The following is an 18,873-nucleotide window of genomic DNA, read 5'->3' as shown; positions in this document are numbered from 1 at the left end:
TGGGCGTGCTGGCAGGCTGTAGCCACTCAGTAAATACCACAGGAAATTGCTTAATGAGAGCAGATAGAAGAATATCTCTGCCTCTCAAAACTTTTTGGCTTGGCTGCTCCCGGATAATGTGAATTAGGCTGTGTGCTTTGTGAGGCCCAGAGGGCAAAATTGGCATGACTTCGCTGCCTGTATTAAGAAATAATAGCTGCTTAGATAAGGAAGGGCAAGGTTGCCTATTAATTTTAACTGTAAGCAGTGAACAGGCTTGCTGGTTACTTCAACATATCCTATGGAAAAACCACTGGTCCTCTGTCAGTGGTAATGAAAAAACAAATCCGTGCCACGGTTTGTCATGCCTTGTCCTGCCCAGAGGAGCTCTGGCTTAGGATGCCCTGGTGGCCTCCTGGTCCAGGGGACACCTTGTCCAGGATGACCAGGATTGACCCGGCTAAAGAACACAGATGGGAAAAACTATTTCTGTACATCAAACTGCTGTGTAAACAAATCTGGTTCAGAAAGAATTCGTATGTTTAGATATTTAGCACAAATCTTCAGTCTTATTCAGCAGAGTAGTGATGAACACGAGCACTCACAGTAACTCTTGGGCAAGTCATGCATAGCTGTTATCTACCCAACAAGTTTAAATGGCTGTCACCTGCAGTCTATAAATATTTTAATTAAAAAGCCTCTTCTGTGTAATTATGTTGCATTTTTAGATGTGACAATATAAATAGTATTTCATGGATGTGTTCAGAACAGCATGCCAGACTTGCTTGTCTCAAAGTCAGGAGAGCTGCACCAGAGACGAGTTGAACTTGGTGCATTTAAAGCAAGTGTCCTTATGTCTGATAGTTCTGGTGTTTGTGGTAGGCATTTCTCAACGTTAAACATCTTGCTCATTTTAGTGTCTTCTTTGAAAATTCTGAAGTCTGAAAGACCGTGTGATGAACTGCCAAAGTTCGCATTTTAAATTACATTCCTTCTGGGCTATATAAGAAATAAATGAGCATCATGCTGCTTGTGTATTTCTTGTTCACTTTATTATGTTCTGGTTTCAAAAGAAGTGATTTCTTTTTTTTCAACTTGTGAAATGAAATAGCCTCTTTTGCCAAAATAATGCACGTTCGGATGTAGTGGAGAGCAAATGTTCACGCATGAACACTGTATATTGCTCAGCCCTGGGTTTCCAGCACAGCCGTTTGGGCAGGCTGGTGGAGGTGCTAAAACCCAGTGACTCATCATTCCCAGACTTGAGTTCAAGATACTGTCCGTGGAAGCTATGTCAAAGAGCGAGCTAAGACCCACCTATATATTTCTATAATTATCTTTTCTCTTAAATGCTTTCTGACTTGATTCTGTTCCTTCCACACAAGCAGTTTCTTCTTTGGCTGTGCCTGCAGCTCCGTGCTCCCCCTCTCCCTGGGAACCACCGTGCAGATTGCAGTGACTTTTTCGCTCTCCTCTGACTTGTTCCCCAAGGTGAAATGCCAGCAGGGCAGGTGTCCCTGGTCTCTGACCATGAGGATTTGCTTTCCTTTCTCCCCTTCCAGTGCATTTTGCTGGTGAGAAGCAGGGCTTGGGCTCTGTGGCTGCGATGTCCCCATGGAGCTCTGCTTCGTGCCCCTGGCTGTGCCGCCACGCTCCGCAGGCGTCCCCTTAATCCCAACTGCACAGGCGTGTTGCAGCAGGGCACTTGGACATCTAGCAGAGCTTTTTGGGGCATGAAGCCCTTGGTTGCCCCCCAGCTCCCCAGTGCAGAGCCCAGCCTCTTCTCTTTCTCGTGTGCCAGCCCGCACGTGAGGTAGGGCGCGTTCTGGAGGGAGTGAGAGAAGGGAGAAGTTTTAGGAGACTGGCTTTGTAAGCCTTGGCCAAGCTGACAGTGGTCAATGCGCGGTGAGCTGCGCAGACCTCAGGTTGTCCTGACCACGACTCTTCTTGGTTCACATTCTTACCCTGGGCCAGAGGAAGAACATTGCTCCTCTGGCCTCAGTCTACAGCTGCTGCTTTCCTACCCCTGTTGTAAGTGTCCTCCTCATCTCAAAACCCCTTGATCTGAAATGGGTCTGTTGTCTCTTTTCTCCAGATACGTATGAACCATATGACCGAGTTCTTGTAGCTCTATTGGTGGTGTCAACAGCTTGGCCGTTGGCAGCAATGGGATTTTCTGCCAATGTATTGGAGGCCAACTTCTGCCGAGCCATTAATGGTTGTGTGACTTGACAGCATCTTGCCTGCCTTCCTTGCAGCCTTGGTGCCGATGTGATGTGTTAAGCATGGCTTTTAATGCACTTCCAAGTCATTTGAGCCGAAGATGGATGTTGAGAGGTTATCTATCACAGTAACAGTCCCAAGCAAGACAGGGAAGCGTTGCTGTACCAGAAGTCATGAGGATTTGTTTCGGTGTGGGGAAGAGGACAAACCTTACTGGCTGTAGAAGGACAAGCGAGGACCCTGTCCCATGGCATGGCCAGCAGCGAGAGCCTGTGAGCTGCTGGTCCCCAGCCTCATGCTTCATCCTAATGTACGCTCGTGGGTGGATGGTGGGAAGAGCAGTGGGATATGACTTTATTTATTGCACCCCACACCAAAACTGAAAGCACAGATGTGTTTAAAGTGACCTAAGGATACATTTACTAGACACATTAATTGTTGTGGTCAGGCTGAATAAGTTGCTGCTTTGTTCTTGAGTTGATTTGAACACCAAATCCCCTCAACTTGTTGTATCCACCAGCAGCACATCTGCAGACCACAGGAGCTGCTCTGTGCCATGGGGGCTCTTAAAATGCCAGCAGGCAGTTTGCTGCAAAACTTTCCTTTTGGAGTGTGTTAAGATCTGCCACAAGCTAAGAGCTCAACCCAGCTCGACCCCTCCACATAAACATTCATGGTACGGAAGGGAAAACTATAAGCTCCTGGTCTCAAAATGACTTGCTGCCAGACTGCTCCTCTGTTACCCTTGGCCCAGTCTTCCACACAAATAGCCCAGTAAGAAAAAGATGATATTTTATTTCTTAGACCTTGGTTTCTTTCTGCTTTCCTAAAGTCTTCATCTTCTGCCTGTGATGTGTTCCAACCAGGCAAGAGGCTCTGAATAAATCCACTAGGAATCAAAAAGTTTTCTTATTTCTTATCCTTATAAAAAAAATCTTCTCCCTTCCCTTCCCTTCCCAGTTATTCCTACCTCAGTTAAACTATTTATGAGGATAAGTGCAAATCCTTAGGCTTTGTTTGCTCAGCTTGAACCTGTTCTTTTATGAACAATGTTGTATGTTTCCTCAGCTCTGCTGAAAGGAACATCATCTTTATCTGTCAATAGAGTTTGCAGCACACTACACCATGGATGCTTCTTCAACTCCTTGCTACAGGAATTTCATTTATTGTGTACTTTTTTAGCCTACAATTAAGCTTTTTGCTAGCTCCCTTTCTTGAATGGTTGATTAAAAACAAAACAAACAAAAAAAACCCCCAAAGTAGTAATAAAACTATGAATGAGTTAATTTAGGAAATGGCCTTAAAATGCCTTCTGGCAAACTTTTCCAGGAATAGGCAGCTTGCCATGCTGGTCTTCAGAGATGCAGGAAGTTTAATCCTCTAGAGCTGATCAAATTTGCAAAGCTTTGAGCCTTTAGTGGCTTGGTTTTGTGGTAAATAACTGGATTGAAACAATCTGTGTGTCACCTTGGCCCGTTTTGGGGTAAAAGGAAGAAAACTTATCCAATGTAGAACAAGTGCTCCTGTTCTTGGCTGCCTCAGCTCTGTGTTGCAGGGTTGATGTTTTTTTGTTTGGGTTTTTTTGTTTACACTGACTTTTTGAAATGTAACTTGTAACCTGTAAGGATGTCTGGTGTAGTATAACATAGGAGGAGGTGGAGGTTAAGCCGGGTGACCATGGGTGCGATGGAGAGGTGGAGGCACAGGGCATAGATGCACACTGTGTCGGGGTCAGCCCTTGTGCGAGAGGCTTAAGACCTCAGAAGGGGGGGGGTGGTGGGGTGGTGATGGTGGGTGGGCTTGATTTATTTTTTGATATTTTCTAAAAAAACCCTGTGCTGTGCAGGCTGAGCTTGTGCAGAGCTGGGTGTTTTGGGGAGGTAAGGGCTTGAGTAAGGAGTCAAGGTTGAACCCAGGGCAGCATGGTGGGGCTTGTTCCGGATTTGCCTCTGCATGCAGGAGTGGTGACTTTCATTTAAATAAAAAGTTTTTTTGAATGATTTAACTTTTTTTTTTTTTTTTTATTTGTGGGCATGTGTGTATATTTACTTGGAATTATAGTAGACCTCCTATTCCCATTGCTGGCTTTTTCTGTCACTTTGGGGCAGGGAAGACAGCAAGTATGCTGTTGTGCCTTTTCTCTGGGGCAAGCGAGGAAGGCAGAGGGTGGCAGAAAAATCACCGCTTGTGATGTGAATTTATTGGTGGAAAAACCTCCTTTTGGTTGGTTGTTTTTTTTACCCCAGCAGAAATTCAGCTATAAAATATGATGCTGTTGAATGCTGACTTCAGCTGTGACTTTTTCCCCCCAAATTACACAAAACTACCTTTTTTCTTTTTTGAAAAAAATAGTAAGTGGGCAATAGTTTCTCTGAGCCCTGTGTGTAGCAGTGTGAGGATGTGTAAGAAAGTGAAGTAAACCAGACCCTGACCTGCTGCTTTTTATCTGGTTGCCGTCAACTCAACTGATCTTGATTGCCGCCTCCTGCGTTCCTGCAGTTTACTTGTTTATCTGAGCGCAGGCCAAATCAAACAGCCGCAGAATGTGCCTTTAATCTCCAGCGATAAAGAATATACCTTGGAGAGGAAATTACACTGTAATGTTGGGAGAAGGGGAATAACTGGAGAGAAATGCATGTGAAAGCATTGCTCTGCTTTCCTTAGAAACTTTTTTTTTTGCCCCACCACGTTTTTCTCACGGTTCTCCTGAAAGGGGCTGGCTGGAGGAGAAAGGGACCTGTGGGGAATGACAGGTTCCTGCTTGCTATTTCGGAAGGAAATTGCAAAATATTAATTAGGAAGATAAAATTGGGCGGGGGGGGGGGGGCGGGGGAGAGGAATTAAGAGTTATCTTGAAACATTATTTCTTTCCGAAATGCTTTGGCTGCTGTGATGCTGCATTTTTTTTAAAAAAAAGATTTTTTTGCTTTGTTCTTACTTGATGCATTATGCATTAATTATCTTAAAGTTTTCTTTTCTCTTTCTCCATATTTCAAAATATGGGCTGGTGGTGAATTATTTTGGGTTTTTCTGGACTTAGCCCTCAGATTGTCAGGCCTTTGAGGAAGGGATTGCATTTCATTATGTGTGGACTATCTAGCCCAGAGGTTTCCCCTCTCCCGGTTGGAAATGCTGACGCCCATATGTTCAGGAATATTCTGCTTTTTAAGCAACAATAATTGCGAATAAATTTTCCCATGAGTTGGGTTTTTTTCTCCAACCAATGGGTTGTCTAAAACCTGGATTGTGTTTTCTTATTTTCTAGTGCTCATAACTCAGACTTAAAGTTTTACAAGAAAAACCGCCTTCGGGCTCAGGCAATGCATGGAAAACTTTAGTCCTTTGCAAAATTTGTTTAATAAAGCTGTTTGCAACTGAAAAAGGGGATTAAATGGGAAATGCCATCCAGTCCTAATGCTCTCTGCCGTAACCTATGCCCGCACACATGCAATAGCTTATATCTTTACCATAACCTCTTGCCTTACGGAGTGGCTTATCTCTGTGTGAAATTCCTGCTTAAATATTTTCAGTGAACAAGTTTAAATAAACTGATGGATAATTGCTTTCTCTAGCTCCTTATAGCATTTGGCATTTCTAGACTTCACAGAATCTTTAGTGTGGTGTTTTAGTCTCATGCTTTAAATTGGTAACCTGAGAAGAAAGCTGGTATATGCTTTATTTAAGTGAAATCAGAGCATTTTAATTAAGATGATTCTCTGGCTGTGATGGGGCCTGGCAGATATGCAGAACACAGCGGAGGACAGATGCTGCACTGAGCAGCACGGATCTCCCTCCGAGGAGGCATCTCTGAGACATTGCTGAGCCTGCGGCCGCTGGTTTGCATTTCTGGTGAGGACCGAGAAACGGGAGGCACCTTGCTTGGCATCGAGAGCCATTGGCATCCTGTAGGAAGGGGTTTCTCTGGGCTGGGTAATGCCAGTTACAAAGCTCTGTCATTTGCCAGTGTCTCCTCCCGCTGTACATCGGCCCGGTGCCATGCTGGCAGCGTGTGTCCCAATTCCCACTTGCTGCCGGCCTTAGTTCCTATTTTATTTCAGTGTTTTCGGTTTCAATCTTGTACAAACCAATTGACGTGTTAACCCGGTCTTTCAGGTTCATAAACAGCTTGGAAATCTGAGGAAAGTAGCTGTTCCCAAAGGAAAACCCTCATATTATATTACCAAAAGTGCTGTGAACCAAAACTGGCCTTGGAAAGGTGCCGTGGAGCACAGTGACTCCCACGCCTGGCGTGGGATGGGGTGGAAGCTGGTTTCCTGTGCTGTGCTGGGCAGTGCTTTCGCTGGGGAGCTTCTTTGATGGCTAGGAACAGAATCCAGTATTTTGAACCTGTCCATCTGATCTTGGTTGTGATATTTCACTTTCCCTGGGAGTTTGGGACATGGAGCTGTGTATCACAGCCCCAAATTTTTGTGGTGCGGGTTGAGAGGAAAATATTATCCTTCTCTTCTTGCTTTCAAGTAATAAATTCCCATAGTGACTTATGCATTGCATCTCCTCTGGCTCCCCAGACAGAATGAGTTACATGTTCAGTGGTATTTTGTAGCCAAGGAAGGGAAGGAAACACACAGGTTCCCTAATTTGTTGCCATTGGTGTGCTTTTGTCGAGCTTTTGGGGGACTGAAAAAGAATACACGATTGTCCTGTTTAATCTAGATCTTGTGACACATTGCAGATTAAATGCCATGACTCAATGCTTCATGTTGCCCGAACATGATGGTTTCGGCCATAAGAAATCAATCATCTTGCAATATAGTCTTGCCGCACATAAAATGCCCCAGCAATTACATTCACATGCATTGCTTGGACTCATATACTTTAAAATGTTACTATTTCTGTGCTCCGTTGGAAACGGAGACATCAGAAAGGAGGTGGTTGCAATGAATACGTTGCTGTTAACACAGAAAATGTACTAATACTTGATTAAGCACAAAGTCCCTTGCATCTGGCTTCGAGATGTGCTTTTGGCTGTTGAGTGTACGATCATTTTTTGAGCCCAACACCAGAAGAGAGACAAGTAACCAAAGCCAGGAAGATGTACAACTGAGGAATTTTTGTGGACATAGTGGAAAAACTTCCAAAATTACTCTGATCGGTGAAGGCACAAAGTTATGCTATTTAAGGTGCTTGCACTTCTGAAAGTACTGCCCCTATTGGACTCTTTTTTTATTTTTTTTTCGTCTATGGTTGTGAGAGTGACTGTAAACATGCAGGCAAATAAAAATAGAAAATTTTCTCCATACACAAGAGTAGTTGCAGATTATAAGGACAAAGCCATGTGCAAATCCTGTTCCCGCAGTCTTTTAGCTTTTTTTTTTTTTGGTGGTAAAAAGACCACAGCTGCGCTATCGATAGCTCAGAGCAAACACGGAAGAAGCAGATGCTGAGCGAGTAACTCCAGTCACCCTTCATCTCTGACCTGGCACTGTCAGTGACGTTTCCGTGATGCTTTCTGAGGCAGGTGGAGGACTGCAGTAAAAACCTGGGGCTGAGCTCTTATTGTACATACTAAGAAAGAGAGCGATTGCATGCATAACTTGAAAAACACCAAATATAGAAAAGCTTTTTGTGTTCTAGTTAGTGAATTAGTACTGGATTGAGTTGAGTACCTTAAGATCTGTTTGGATCTGTCTCTCTTGCCCTGTTGGTTTAAAAGGCAATTTAAAAGTCTGTGGGTTCAGATGGTGTTATTCCTTCATTGCTGCTTTGTTGTCATAAAGAAGTTTCTCATGTTGAGGAATTTTATTAAATTTTATTTAAATTTATTTATTTAAATTTTAACAGCTGAAGGAAGCAAAAAGTTTTCCACTGGACAATTGTGGTTTTGTCTAAATCTGAAATGATGACTTGCCGCTTGATAAGTGCGAGTGCTGTTGAGCTGAAATCACTGTGTCCCTCAACAGCTTTTTGATCTGCCAATGTCACTTCGACCCAGCCTTTTTTTCTGTTTTGGAGATTAGTCATTTCTTCTTTCTGGTTTTAATCAACCTAACTTATAAAAAAGAAAATTAAAGCAGACCTGAGGCTTGTACCATTCAATTTGTTGATCACAACTGTGGTGCACGGCTTGACGTAGACACTAGCTGTTGTTGCTGGTTGTCTCTGCGGTAGTGCTTTTGATGTTCACATATGCCAGAGTGTTACGGAGAGGTCTCATTTTGTGTCTCGTTTTTTAGATCCAAGAGCGGGACTTCCCCAAGAGTAGCCCTCTCACCCTGGTTTCTATTTGGTTGCATGCACTTTGCAAGCCAAGCAAAAAAAAGTTGTTGCACCCCAGCTCCTCTGCCTGGTGGCAGTCAGGGCTGAAACCCTGTGATCTGGCAGAATTTAAAAGGGGGGTGAATGTCCAGCTCATCACTGGTGGTGGTGGTGACGTGTGTGGTATAATCGGGACCGTAAGATGGTTTTCTTACTGACTTAGCTGGCTGCTTGCCGTTAAAAGTATTTTGGTGCAATACATGCTGAGTTCTGAGATGTGGGTAATGATGTTAGTGCCGTCAGCCGTGGAGGCTCTGGGTTGCTTGGGAGCCACCGGCAGCAGGGTCTGGCTGTGTTCACATCTCTTTATTCGGGTTTGGAGTTGTAAAATAGCTTTGGGTGACCAGAGGAGCTCGTTCCCAAGAGGGTCCCTGGGGGGGTTCTACCTGGCCAGCTTCGTTAGCTTAAACACGCAGCACTTCGTGTGTGTCATTACCAAGGCAGCCTAATTACGGCATTAGTGATAGCCAAAGTCTGCTGAAGAAAACAGCAGATGCCAAATGCATCCTGAGCTGCTGGGTTGAGCATGGCTTGCTCGTCCTTGCCAAGGTGACTCTGCCAGAACAGGGAAAACCACGTGGCTAAAAAGCTGTAGGTCTGTGTTTAGAGACCACAATGCTGAAAGACCAGCTAGTGCCCTGACAGCGCTGATCAGAACTATTTAATAACACATTATTTCTATGGCATTAACTAGTGCTCTGCTTGAACAGGCTTTGTTGAGCAGAGAATTTCTGGCTCTGTGTGGTTTGTGAGACACAGGCTTGTTCGTTGTGTGCCAGGTTCACGTTCTGTGGGGGAGAGGCAGTATCTCCTCCTTACTCTAGGAGATAGCATTTGAAAGACAGACGTGCATTTGAATGTGACTGCTTCAGTCCTGCAGAGACCTCTCCTCGCAGACGTACTCGGCCACCGCTGTGGCTGTGCTGCTGGTTGTACTACCAGCTCCTCACTTGTGTGGCTGAATATCCCCCAGTCACAAGTGATTTTTCTTTGCAACCTTAGCATTTTTGTTGAATGATCAGTGCTCTGGGTGGCCATAAAGTGCCGTTTCTGTTCTGTCGGAGCAGGGTAGTAACATGTCCCGTAAAGCACAGTGAAAGGTGCGAGGCTTGTTGGAACTACAGCTCTGCCAGCTGTAACGCTGGAGGAAGGAGCTGGAGTGGTTTTGAGTTTAGTTTATCAAGTAACTGTCAAGCCAGTAGATGGGAATGTGTCTCGAATGAACTGATGGGAATGATGGAAATTCCCCTGACACATCACTGAATAACCAAAAACCAAATTGGGGACCAGCAGATTTTCTCAGGTGATGTGGGGGTGTAGCAGGGAAATCCTTGAAGAGAAGGAAGGTATTGGGGAGGGGTGATTGTGCAGGATTTTTTGCTGCTTTTTGTAAAAAATAAGGTAAAAAAAAATTAGGTTTCGAAGATGTTACTAAGTGTCTGTGCAGTATGAGGTTTTGAGCAAAGGTAGAACTCTGTGCTGCAGTAGTAGACATAGTTTCAAGCAAAGGGATTCCTGTACTACCAGTAACAACAGTGAGTGTTAGTGGGCATCGACTGGGAGGGCAGCTGAACCCCACAGGGCGGCATGTGATGGAGTGAGGAGAACAAATGGCTACGGGTGGAAGAATAAATTACAGTTGTTTACAGCTCTCATCTGAGTCAGCCACAAGCTGAAAGATCAGCTTTCCTTGGATGAAGATGATGCTTATTGCTGGCATCCCACTTCAGGCCTGAGGACAAGTCAGATGGCTTAAGAGACATTTAGACTTTTTTTTTTTACTACTATTATTTTTAACTCAGAGTAGGTGGGTAACAGGAGGCGGTTGGTGGTCCTGCTATCGCTGCCCTCATATGGCACTTGGCTTCCCCAGAGACTGGCTGCATGGTTCAGGACAGCTGCGGGCAGACTGTGTGATGTAAACTATCCAAGAAATTAAAGGATAAATCCGATGGTGCACAGTGTTCCCAAAGGGCATAATTGAAGACATCTCTGAAAAGAGTAGCTCTCACTCTAAACCTTGGACTACAAGAGCGCTCTCAAGAGCACAGAGGGTTCGTAAATGTCAAGAAAACATCTGTATTTCCAGGACCTTGGAAACATGTTCCTGATAAAAAAACCTTGGCTTTGCACTGCCTGGTCTCTGTGTGGAAGCTTCTTTTGTATTTGATAGATTCCTAACGATAACATCATGAACAGTGGCTTTGCTGTTGTTTAAAATATGATAATTGGAACCATTGAAGATGGTGAATTTGGAAATCAGACACTGCTCCATCAGTGGTCTGGGACAAGCATGGGGCTACCAGTCTTGCAGGGGAAGCTGTCCCAGTGTCTTGTTTCCACTACAGAAGAAATGAAAAGTATTATTTAAATAACTGAAGAACCTCTAAGTATTTTAATAAAAAGAGTATATACCACTGGTTGTAATGGAGTCTGCATTTTAAACACCCTCTGGCCTCCTGTGAGCACCTACCACCAATGACAGGGACGTGGTTTTGTGTTTACGCAGGCTGATGTGATGGCTGAGTGCAGCTCAGAAAGGGGGGGCTTGGACTCACCTTTTTCCTTTTGCTTGACCATGATGAGTAGCTGGGTCAGCCCAAGATGTTGTCTGCCCCTTGTGCAGATGCTCTCGGGCTTTGGTGCAGCTTGGTGCCCTGAGCAGCAGGGAGACGTGGGGGAGAAGTGTTCTGTTCCCATGCCATGGGATAGCAAAGCCTGGCTGGGAAAATCTTCCTTTGTATGCTCAAGGGGTTGGAAAAATACTTCCAAGTGACAGGAGTCCTAAAATGATCCATTCTTGCCCTTGAATATCTTTCCTAAATAGACTGGAGAAAAGATAAGCAGATACTAAGCAGCCGAGCAGGGATTAAGGTGTGCGTGTGGGTGTTCGCTATTTATTGTCTTTTCCTTGGCAGCTGCCGGTTCTTTGGGCTTTTTTTATAGCCATGCGTGAGACTTGGTTTGCCTAGTGCTTTTAATTATGAGATGCTTCTAAGCTGAGTTGCCTCATTTAGGTTTACAGGGGGATTTCAGAAGTCCATCCAGTCATTTGTCAGCTTTATTTATGTAAACTGAAAATGTCCCTGCTCTGAAATACCACATGAAACACTCGGGCTTTCCTGGAAATTTGCAGCTTTCATTGATAAATTTTGCAGGCCTTTTCACCATGGGACTTTGAGGCAGGAAGAGCATCTACCGTTAGTCTTTATTTAATGCCTGTTCAAGCTGAGGACGTACCAGATGCCTCGGCAAATGCTGGCTCTGCAGCCGCGGCACAGGGCACAGGCAGGGCTGCGCTGCTTGCTCCTAGGCATGCACCGGTGGTGGTGGCTGTATGATGAGGTCTCTGTCCTAGTCCTGGCTGCAGTTTAAAAATGCCATAATTTAAAGTATGCCTGGAGGCTTCTCTTAAACCTCTGTGTGCTCTAGGTCTTTATGGGGAAGGAAAGGCAAGGTGGAACATCCCGCTCAGATGTTGGAAGGCTTCTTTCACACCAAGGAGACCAATTCTGAGGTGTCTGCCAGATTTGAGTTCTGTGTATTTATTTTTCTGCAGATGTGTTTACACATGCGAATGCGTGCTTACAGATGTACAGTGTCGTGCATGAAGGCTCCTCAGCTGTGAGTGCAAGAGAGCCTCCAGTGTAGCTTCACACTGCAACAAACAGATGCTTGATGAGCGACCACCAGAAGGTGCCTTGGTGTCGGGGCGATCCTTGCATTGATCTCTGCCCAGGTTCCATGACAGGGCGAGAGGGCTACTCTTGGATCTAAAAAATGAGACCTCTCCATAACACGCATTTTCCCAGGCAACGTGAACCAGATCTACTTGCGTTACCACCAAAGGAGCTTCTTCCATCTCATGCTGGCTCTTGTCCCCCTACCATCTTCTCCCCTTTGCTGGCATAAACTTTTAGGGATCAAACCCAACGCTGTGCTCTGTCTCCAGTAATCTCTGTTCTGGTCCACCCTGCAGCTGTGCCGGCAGTGGGTGGGTGCAGGGTTGGATGGGGCTGGAACTGGGAGCGAGTGGCAGAGCACCTTCCAGGGGCAGTGCTGGATTAAACCCCTCCTGCCATGGCAGTGGTAGGTTAAACAATGTGTTGAAACATCCACGGGGGGAAAAACTGAAACTACTGCAAGTCCAAGCTCTTGTGCCTGGCACTCAGCGCTGTTCCTGATGAGTTGTATGCAGGTTTTTTGTTCACATTTTGTTACTGCGGAAATTGTAAATATTTATAACCTACGACTTGGGAAAACATGCTTGCCAACACAACATGCAATTTATAACTGGATTAATCTGATTGGGGTGGGTTTAATCCAAGGCACTGTTACTGGGTGTTTTTCTCCTCGAGTTTGTGTACATTAGCCTAAAATTCTGGGAAACTGGCCTCTGTGCAGGGCGAGGGTGACAGGATGCTGGAAGAATACTGGCAAGTCAACATCTGCTTGTGACCTGGTCCCCTGCCTGTCGAATTGGTAGAAGATCTCTCAATTACTTGTAAAGTTTATCTCCTTAAGTTGCTTTTCCTCTGCTCTTTAAATTTTTGGGTCTCTGCCAAACCCAGCTAGGGCAAGCATGGGACAGCATCCCCCTTCCCCCATCTCCATTACCACTGAAGGATGTCGTGTGGGTCGAGGCTACAGGAGCTGCCACATGGAGTCAAAAACCTCAGCCCTTTCGGGGGCAGCCTGGTTCTGGGCTCCCCTTGCCCCCCTCTCTGTTCTGCTGGAAAAGTGCCATCTCTTGTCCTTATTCGTTTGCCTGCAAAACGAGAGGGTCGTTTTCTTTTCCAGTGCTGGGGGAGTCAGGGTGTAACGAGGGCTTTTGGAGGGGGGAGCAGCAGGGATGAGGTGGGTGGTACCCCCCTAGTTCTGGCCAATTGAAGCACTTGGCTACTGGACCATCCTCTGGCTTGGTGGACCTCGAGCCTTCCTGCTGGTGATTGTGTAGGGAGGGTGGCTCTGCTGCAGCCCCCGGAGAGCAGCAGTGTCGCAGGACGCTGGTCTCCGCAGGTGTGTATTGGCGTTTCCCTATCCAGCCCTTCATCTACAACAGTTTTTCCAATGAAAAATGCGGAGAAGTGACCATGCTGGTGGGTAGGTGGGATTTTGGCATGGATATGAGCAGAGCCAAACACAAGTTGGGTTGTATCCCATGCTGCTGCTGCACTGTCACCCTGTGTTTCTGGCTGGAGTTGGGGGCTGCTGCTTCCCTGCAGCTCTGTTCTGGGTCACTGGAGCTTTGGAGCTCTTCTGCTTAGTTGTCTTTCTCTGACAGTTGTATAAGGATCCGTCTTTCTCAGTCGTATTCTGATGAAAACAAACCGGAGAATTCCCATATGCTAAATACACTTTCAGCCACCTCTGGCTTATCTAAGGAAGCCTGTGTTTGGGCAGAGTTTTGCAGAGGAAAGCAACTGCTTTGTTTTATGAAATCTGCATTTAAGGAGTACACGTGCCATTTGGTCACCAGCTGACTTAGCTTGAAAACCAAAGGCCGCCTTTGACTTCACAAGCTTTCAACTCATGTGTGGTACCTACAGAGACTGACTTAGCAAAGAGAAGTTTTCCAGTAATATAATTTCATTATAAGGATAAAAATAAGTGTATGACTCACATAGTAGGATTAAACACATGGGGAGAATGTCGGCTTTTCAACTACATGGATTATTTAGAAGCTGATGGATGGTTTTTCATAACACGTTCATATTCTCTTGTAGATTAAAGAAGTGGAAAGCTATTGCCCTGTTGATTAAAATACCAGGCATCTACTGTGTTGAACTTGAAATTAATTTATTTTGTTTTAATTGCCCTTCCTTTAAAATGTCAGTGAGCAACTTAGGCAAAACGTATATTCAGAAAAGATGGTGGGTCCCCTCCAGAGATGCAAAGTCAGAACTGAGGTATGAGGAATGAAAATTAAAACTGCAGGTTATATCAGCAAGGAGTGAATCATCCGGGTTCATATTTTGGTTTGCCATTCCTCTCTTAAATCAAACTTGGAATTGTCACAAGGTTCTAAAAAAACCAAATTTTGATAATGCTGTCCCAGGGATAACGGGGAATCCTCTTTTCCTAATTCCAGGCTGGAAGAGGCCGTGCCCTGCGAGTGAGCTGCAGTTACTCAAACACGATGGTTATGAAGAAGCGAGGCAGCATCTGCCAGCCCCGCACAGTAGTTGTGTCTGGGGGAGGCGTGAGCGCTCGGGGCTCTGCTTCCTCTGCTCAACACCCATACCTGTTGTTCATGTGAATGAATTCCTACCTTCCGGTTGCTATTTTTTAACGCCTATTTCTTATATATTTTTGTCAACTGGGAGACATCAAAGCTGCTCGACCCAGGAAGAACAGGAGAGATAGTGAATAGCAATTGTTTCAAATTAGATCTTAATGGGGTGCAGATGTTGAGCTGTGCTTGCTAGAATTTCTTTGAAACTGCAGATGGTCTGGTAGTTCAGGGGTAAGAGAGGGGCTGGGAGGTTTCTTTGGTTTCATTTTCCCTCCTGTGTCATTTGTATGACATGTTAAATTAGGGCTGAACGTAAATGAAGAGGTAATACCCTGCTCCGGGCTCCGGTCTTGCGAAAGCCCTGCATGAGTAAGTGTGTTATTGGAGCAGATTTTGCTAAGCAGCTTGGACTTATGTATAATACATCTCCATGCTTTCCCTTAGCATTTAACTCTGCTTTGGGTTGAAGGGGAACGGAGGAGAGCAGAGGGGCTGGGAAGTATGTACACATTTCCAACCGGTTAGAAATCCTTTGGGCTTTTTCTGCTCAAAAATATATGATTATATTTTAACAGACCTGACACAAACTGTCTTATTTAAAATGCATGTGGCTTTCCCTGCTCTGTTAAACTTGGTAAAACATAAAAACTGCCTTCTCCCACTAGTTCATACATTTTACTGCTCTCTGGGGTGAATCTCAGTAAATAACTGGGAACAAGATCAAAGGTCCATCTTTAAAAGACTGTTCGTAAATGCTCGTGTTCTCTAGCAGAGATGATTCTGCGCATCGAAGGGTGGGATTTAGTTTGAGTGCAATATGTGTGATACATGTAAGGCCTGCTTTAAAATACATAATTTTTTGGTGGCTTCTTTCCACCCATCCCAAAGGTGCTGAACCTCAGAGCTTGGCTGAGCTCGACAGGGTTTCAGGCCCTTAGCACATTTGCAAGCCATGCTGCCCACGCTTATCAGGATAAGCGGGAAGCCGAGGAGTGCTTTCAAGCTACTTCAACACCTTGGTGAATAGAGGGATGTGGTCAGTGGTGGCTGTATCCTGCCGGCTCCTCTGGTCACACTGCTGAGCCCCAAAGCTCCCATCGCCTGCTGTGAAAGAGGGATTCCCCCCCAGAAAGAGGGGAATTGGCGGCAGCGTTTGTGCCGCAACACCTTGTGCAGCCCCTTATCTCCACGGTGAATTCTTTGGTGCTGTTTGCATGCTTGGTATTAGTCCTCCTGGTAATGAATGTGAAACAAAGCCCTCACGGCCCCTTTGATGTGGTCTTCTGCCTTTCTTCCTCCTCCATGTAGTGTTAAGCCTTTTAAATCTAGGTAGATAAATACACTATCGAAGATTGTAAAAGCCCCAACGTAATTAAACCTGCAGTAATAAGGTTACACTTTGTTAGCTTAAAATCAGCATTATGCTGAAATAACAGGGCAAGCGAGTTTCGCCTTCTTGCTGTTCAGTAGGTGCTGGGGAAGGCATGATGGGGTTCATCTGCTGCCCGGTGCCTCCCGGCGATGCGAGGAGGAATGGGTGACAGGTCAGAGTTGTTCGACTTGGGCTGGCAGCGGGGGCGATTGCATGGGTGAAATAGTTGGGGAAAATATGGGGATTTGTACTGGGGTAGAGGTGGAGACATCAAAAGTGTCCCATGTCATGCCCCTCTGGGAACCAGTTACCAGAATATAGATGGTATGTGAGTTACATCGTAAATGTTATATTCTGTTGTATAAAAGACCTACAAAGAATGGTAAATTGTAAAGGGGGGTGGGTGGGGGTGTTTGAAAATACACATAATGAAAAGCATGGGCTCTTTTAATTAAGACTGAGCACTTAAGATATTTTAATGAAACAGTAACTCAAAGTGAAGCTTTTATTTTGTGATGACATCCAGTTTACAACACTGTTATGACAGCCATTTACATCAAAGTGTCAATCTGCAGTTAAATATTTCATTTCAAATGAGTATTTAGATGAGCAGATTTCACCCACAAATTGAAATATTTTAACCAGTTAAGGGGAGAGGCTGTGCAACATCATGCAGGCTTTGCCGAGCTTGGTTGGCTCAGAGAGGAACTTTGTGATCCAGTTGCACCATTTGTGTTGGTGCAGTGGTGATTTCAGGGAAAGACTAGTCCGAACAGTAATGTGGATACTTGGTTTCTAATCTGCCTTTATCTGGCATTAGTTGTTCTTCACTAAATAAAGCTGGTGTGAGCTGCAATCTTGCATAGCTCCTCTTTCGAGGAAGGGTAATAGGGAATCTGATCTCTGAAAACATGGTTTTGTCTTCAAGTGAAGGTCACAGTGTCCTTGGGATGTTGCATAGGGCTGTGCGTTGCCCCAAGTTGTGCAAAGGAAGAGATGGGTCTAAGGGTTCCCTGACCCCCACAGTGGGGGCTGGGGGCTGGAGCTGTCAGTCCCTTTGAAGCCACCCGAGGCACCTGGGCGCATGATGCAGATGTGTGGTGACAGCTTAGCCATGGTTTGTCTGGATGTTGGAAGAAAAGAGCTCTAGGTGCACTGCAGTTTGCAGTGGCCATCTGTTGATCGGCAAGTCAGTAGTTATTAAACATTTCATGTTTATCTTCTCTTTCTTTGAGATGAGTCTTGTGAGATTTTATGTAGTTTTATGTGATTGTATAAGAGCAACAGAGTTGTAATCTCGGCTCTGGGTAACAGATGCCTCACATCTCCAGATTACAGACTAGAATATTATTTTTTTTTAAGGCCAGAAAGGATTACTAGGGTTGTTAAGTCTGTGTTTGATACTTGCCACTGTAGGATTTCTTCCAGAAACCAGATTAAAACTCTCATTTTAGAGAGGTATCTAATCTCCTCTGTAAGACTCCAAGCAGTGGCAAGCCATCCATCATGGACCGTGCTAGTCAAGCAGCGATGGGCCAGCCGCAGAGACTTCAGATTTGGGTTTGGAGCAGCATCCAGACTTCACATTCTTGCTCAGAGCTTATCTGGCAAACTCAGACTGCTGGAGCCTGGTGGATTGAGCGTGAGAGCTAATGTGAACAGGCTTCTGCCTTGCACAGCTGCACAGAAGCTGCTTTGCCATTTTTCATGTGTATTTGGGCACTGAGTCGAGCAAATATACCTGGGCTTTTGGGAAAGATGGAGTGCAGGTGCTGGTGTTACACACCAAATGTTGAAGCTTTGCTTGGTTCATCCCTTTTCCATGCATGTGCTCTGTATGGACCCAAATAACTGTAAAAGTTTGGCCAGGAACAAAATGTGCTGAAAGCATCTCTTCATCCATTCCTCTTGGTTTCATCTGTTGCAGAGGCACGTGGATTTAAATTTCCTCACTTTCTTCATTAATCTATTTGGCCCTCTATTCTAAACAACATTTTCCTGAGGGAATGTGTTGGAGAAGCAGCTCGTACACCCCTTCCCTTTGGTACAGTCTGCCAGCTCGTGTCACTGGCTGCTTTTGAGTTTCAGGAGTGGAAGGTGAGAAGCTGCAGTGACATGACAACCTGTCGCTGCTGGTGAATGTCGTGGTGCCTATGGGAGAGGAGTGTGGCAAGGGCAGAAGACTTAAAATGAAAAAGGTTAAAATAAAGAAACGTGCCTTTTCCTGTTGTTTAGTGAAAATTCTCCAAAGGTAAACTGAAAGCAGAGCAGTTCCAAGGGGAAAGGCAGTATTACTTGTTTATTGGCAGATTAGCTGGTAGCACAGATGCAGTTTTTTTTAAAATGAGACTTGTGGGGATTTGAAGGGTTCCTGATCATAAATGATAAATTTTAGCCTTAAGTGGGACATAAGTGACTGTTAATTGAGGGCGGGGAAGGCTTGAATGGTCTTAAGCTGTGTTTGAAAGGTGGGGATACTGGCAGACAGGTTGTGCAGTCAGTGCTGTGGTGGAAGTTGCAATGTCTACTGACAAGGCTGGGTAAGCTTAAAAAAAATCAGGTGGTGGTAAAATACAACCATTACGTAGACATTAACTGCTAATGAGGTGTTATCTGACTGGTGAAAAGCTGGAGAGAAGTTTAGTGACACAGGAATCTTTCTTTGCTCTTTGCATAAAGAACTCTTCAGAGGAATCTCTGTCATTAGGAGCTGACTTCGGGTTGAGTTTTTCTTTTGTGTAAAGTTCTCTAAACCTTTTAATAAGTGACTACTAATGGATTATTTTTT

The 18,873-nt window shown here is 45.0% G+C and overlaps 1 protein-coding gene across 5 annotated transcripts in view; it reads left to right on the top strand.

Moving 5' to 3' along the window:
• The window catches only part of COL23A1 (collagen type XXIII alpha 1 chain), a 189,345-nt gene that overhangs the window by 37,709 nt on the left and 132,763 nt on the right, over positions 1-18,873 (top strand). The window lies entirely within an intron of this gene.

This window comes from Falco rusticolus, chromosome 8 (genome assembly GCF_015220075.1).
Source record: "Falco rusticolus isolate bFalRus1 chromosome 8, bFalRus1.pri, whole genome shotgun sequence".
Taxonomy (NCBI): Eukaryota; Metazoa; Chordata; class Aves; order Falconiformes; family Falconidae; genus Falco; species Falco rusticolus.
Note: the sequence above shows the minus strand (reverse complement) of the source record. Positions and strands in the feature narration are given on the sequence as shown.